We start from the raw sequence: 5,724 nt of genomic DNA, 5'->3' as shown, positions 1-5,724 counted from the left end.
TGGAGAAACGCCTACATACATTTAGTACTGGAGTAACGTCTACATACATGTAGTATATGGAGTAACGCCTACATACATTTAGTATATGGAGTAACGCCTACATACATGTAGTATATGGAGTAACGCCTGCATACTTGAAGTATATGGAATAACGCCTGTATACCTGTAGTATATGGAGTAACGCCTACATACATGTAGTTTATGGAGTAACGCCTACATATATGTAGTATATGGAGTAACGCCCACATACATGTAGTATATGTAGTAACGTCTACATACATGTAGTATATGGAGTAACGTCTACATACATGTAGTAAATGGAGTAACGTCTACATACATGTAGTATTTGGAGTAACGCCTACATACATGTAGTGTATGGAGTAACGCCTACATACATTTAGTACTTAAGTAGCGCCTACATATATGTAGTACATGGAGTAACGTCTACATACATGTAGCATATGGAGTAACGTCTACATACATGTAGTATATGGAGTAACGGCTACATACATGTAGTATTTGGAGTGACGCCTACATACATGTAGTATATCGAGTAACGCCTACAAATATGTAGTATATGGAGTAACGCCCACATACATTCAGTATATGGAGTAACGCCTACATACATGCAGTATATGGAGTAACGTCTACATACATGTAGTATATGGAGTAACGTCTACATGCATGTAGTATATGGAGTAACGTCTACATACATGTAGTATATGGAGTAACGGCTACATACATGTAGTATTTGGAGTAACGCCTACATATGTGTAGTATATCGAGTAACGCCTACATATATGTAGTATATGGAGTAACGCCCACATACATGCAGTATATGGAGTAACGCCTACATACATGCAGTATATGGAGTAACGTCTACATACATGTAGTATATGGAGTAACGCCCACATACATGCAGTATATGGAGTAACGTCTACATACATGTAGTATATGGAGCAACGTCTACATGCATGTAATATATGGAGTAACGTCTACATACATGTAGTATTTGGAGTAACGCGTACCACGGGTGAATATAGAGTGACTACATTTACGTAGGATATGGAGTAACGTCTACATACATGTAGTATATGGAGTAACGTCTACATACATGTAGTATATGGAGTAACGCCTGCATACTTGTAGTATATGGAGTAACGCCTGCATACTCGTAGTATATGGAGTAACGCCTAGATACATGTAGTACATGGAGTAACGTGTACCACGGGTGAAGTTACAGTGACTACATATACGTAGTATATGGAGTAACGTCTACATACATGTAGTATATGGAGTAACGCCTACATACATGTAGCACATTGAGTAACGCTTGCATGCATGTAGTATATGGAGTAACGTCTACATACATGTAGTACATGGAGTAACGCGTACCACGGGTGAAGTTACAGTGACTACATATACGTAGTATATGGAGTAACCTCTACATACATGTAGTATATGGAGTAACGTCTACATACATGTAGTATATGGAGTAACGCCTGCATACTTCTAGTATATGGAGTAACGCCTACATACACGTAGTGTATGGAGTAACGTCTACATACATGTAGTATATGGAGCAACATCTACATGCATGTAATATATGGAGTAACGTCTACATACATGTAGTATTTGGAGTAACGCGTACCACGGGTGAATATAGAGTGACTACATTTACGTAGGATATGGAGTAACGTCTACATACATGTAGTATATGGAGTAACGTCTACATACCTGTAGTATATGGAGTAACGCCTACATACACGTAGTGTATGGAGTAACGCCTACATACCTGTAGTATATGGAGTAACGTCTACATACATGTAGTATATGGAGTAACGCCTGCATATTTGTAGTATATGGAGTAACGCCTACATACACGTAGTATTTGGAGTAACGCCTGCATACTTGTATTATATGGAGTAACGCCTACATACATGTAGTATATGGAGTAACGGCTACCACGGGTGCTGTTATAGTGACTACATACATTAAGTATATGGAGTAACGCCTACATACATGTAGTATATGGAGTAACACCTACATACATGTAGTACATGGAGTAACGTCTACATACATGTAGTATATGGAGTACAGCCCACATACATGTAGTATATGGAGTAACGTCTACATACATGTAGTATATGGAGAAACGTCTACATACATTTAGTACTGGAGTAACGTCTACATACATGTAGTATATGGAGTAACGCCTACATACATTTAGTATATGGAGTAACGCCTACATACATGTAGTATATGGAGTAACGCCTGCATACTTGAAGTATATGGAATAACGCCTGTATACCTGTAGTATATGGAGTAACGCCTACATACATGTAGTTTATGGAGTAACGCCTACATATATGTAGTATATGGAGTAACGCCCACATACATGTAGTATATGTAGTAACGTCTACATACATGTAGTATATGGAGTAACGTCTACATACATGTAGTAAATGGAGTAACGTCTACATACATGTAGTATTTGGAGTAACGCCTACATACATGTAGTGTATGGAGTAACGCCTACATACATTTAGTACTTGAGTAGCGCCTACATATATGTAGTACATGGAGTAACGTCTACATACATGTAGCATATGGAGTAACGTCTACATACATGTAGTATATGGAGTAACGGCTACATACATGTAGTATTTGGAGTAACGCCTACATACATGTAGTATATCGAGTAACGCCTACATATATGTAGTATATGGAGTAACGCCTGCATACATGTAGTATATGGAGTAACGCCTACATACATGCAGTATATGGAGTAACGTCTACATACATGTAGTATATGGAGTAACGCCCACATACATGCAGTATATGGAGTAACGTCTACATACATGTAGTATATGGAGTAACGTCTACATGCATGTAATATATGGAGTAACGTCTACATACATGTAGTATTTTGAGTAACGCGTACCACGGGTGAATATAGAGTGACTACATTTACGTAGTATATGGAGTAACGTCTACATACATGTAGTATATGGAGTAACGTCTACATACATGTAGTATATGGAGTAACGCCTGCATACTTGTAGTATATGGAGTAACGCCTGCATACTCGTAGTATATGGAGTAACGCCCACATACATGTAGTACATGGAGTAACGCGTACCACGGGTGAAGTTACAGTGACTACATATACGTAGTATATGGAGTAACGTCTACATACATGTAGTATATGGAGTAACGCCTGCATACATGTAGTATGTGGAGTAACGCCTACATACATGTAGTATATGGAGTAACGGCTACCACGGGTGCTGTTATAATGACTACATACATTAAGTATATGGAGTAACGCCTACATACATGTAGTATATGGAGTAACACCTACATACATGTAGTATATGGAGTAACGTCTACATACATGTAGTATATGGAGTAACGTCTACATACATGTAGTATATGGAGTAACACCTACATACATGTAGTACATGGAGTAACGTCTACATACATGTAGTATATGGAGTAACGCCCACATACATGTAGTACATGGAGTAACGTCTACATACATGTAGTATATGGAGTAACGCCCACATACATGTAGTATATGGAGTAACGTCTACATACATGTAGTATATGGAGAAACGCATACATACATTTAGTACTGGAGTAACGTCTACATACATGTAGTATATGGAGTAACGCCTACATACATTTAGTATATGGAGTAACGCCTACATACATGTAGTATATGGAGTAACGCCTGCATACTTGTAGTATATGGAGTAACGTCTACATACATGTAGTAAATGGAGTAACGTCTACATACATGTAGTATTTGGAGTAACGCCTACATACATGTAGTGTATGGAGTAACGCCTACATACATTTAGTACTTGAGTAGCGCCTACATATATGTAGTACATGGAGTAACGTCTACATACATGTAGCATATGGAGTAACGTCTACATACATGTAGTATATGGAGTAACGGCTACATACATGTAGTATTTGGAGTAACGCCTACATACATGTAGTGTATGGAGTAACGCCTACATACATGTAGTGTATGGAGTAACGCCTACATACATTTAGTACTTGAGTAGCGCCTACATATATGTAGTACATGGAGTAACGTCTACATACATGTAGCATATGGAGTAACGTCTACATACATGTAGTATATGGAGTAACGCCTACATACATGTAGTATTTGGAGTAACGCCTACATACATGTAGTATATCGAGTAACGCCTACAAATATGTAGTATATGGAGTAACGCCCACATACATTCAGTATATGGAGTAACGCCTACATACATGCAGTATATGGAGTAACGTCTACATACATGTAGTATATGGAGTAACGTCTACATGCATGTAGTATATGGAGTAACGTCTACATACATGTAGTATATGGAGTAACGGCTACATACATGTAGTATTTGGAGTAACGCCTACATACATGTAGTATATCGAGTAACGCCTACATATATGTAGTATATGGAGTAACGCCTGCATACATGTAGTATATGGAGTAACGCCTACATACATGCAGTATATGGAGTAACGTCTACATACATGTAGTATATGGAGTAACGCCCACATACATGCAGTATATGGAGTAACGTCTACATACATGCAGTATATGGAGTAACGCCTACATACATGCAGTATATGGAGTAACGTCTACATACATGTAGTATATGGAGTAACGCCCACATACATGCAGTATATGGAGTAACGTCTACATACATGTAGTATATGGAGTAACGTCTACATGCATGTAATATATGGAGTAACGTCTACATACATGTAGTATTTGGAGTAACGCGTACCACGGGTGAATATAGAGTGACTACATTCACGTAGTATATGGAGTAACGTCTACATACATGTAGTATATGGAGTAACGTCTACATACATGTAGTATATGGAGTAACGCCTGCATACTTGTAGTATATGGAGTAACGCCTGAATACTCGTAGTATATGGAGTAACGCCTACATACATGTAGTACATGGAGTAACGCGTACCATGGGTGAAGTTACAGTGACTACATATACGTAGTATATGGAGTAACGTCTACATACATGTAGTATATGGAGTAACGCCTGCATACATGTAGTATGTGGAGTAACGCCTACATACATGTAGCATATTGAGTAACGCTTGCATGCATGTAGTATATGGAGTAACGCCTACATACATGTAGTATATGGAGTAACGGCTACCACGGGTGCTGTTATAGTGACTACATACATTAAGTATATGGAGTAACGCCTACATACATGTAGTATATGGAGTAACACCTACATACATGTAGTATATGGAGTAACACCTACATACATGTAGTACATGGAGTAACGTCTACATACATGTAGTATATGGAGTAACACCTACATACATGTAGTATGTGGAGTAACGTCTACATACATGTAGTATATGGAGTAACGCCAACATACATGTAGTATATGGAGTAACGTCTACATACATGTAGTATATGGAGAAACGCCTACATACATTTAGTACTGGAGTAACGTCTACATACATGTAGTATATGGAGTAACGCATACATACATTTAGTATATGGAGTAACGCCTACATACATGTAGTATATGGAGTAACGCCTGCATACTTGAAGTATATGGAATAACGCCTGCATACCTGTAGTATATGGAGTAACGCCTACATACATGTAGTTTATGGAGTAACGCCTACATATATGTAGTATATGGAGTAACGCCCACA

Source organism: Haliotis rufescens, unplaced genomic scaffold (genome assembly GCF_023055435.1).
Source record: "Haliotis rufescens isolate VD_foot unplaced genomic scaffold, xgHalRufe1.0.p SCAF_18, whole genome shotgun sequence".
NCBI classification, from domain to species: domain Eukaryota; kingdom Metazoa; phylum Mollusca; class Gastropoda; order Lepetellida; family Haliotidae; genus Haliotis; species Haliotis rufescens.
The sequence above is the reverse complement of the archived record's forward strand: the minus strand, read 5'-3'. Positions refer to the sequence as shown.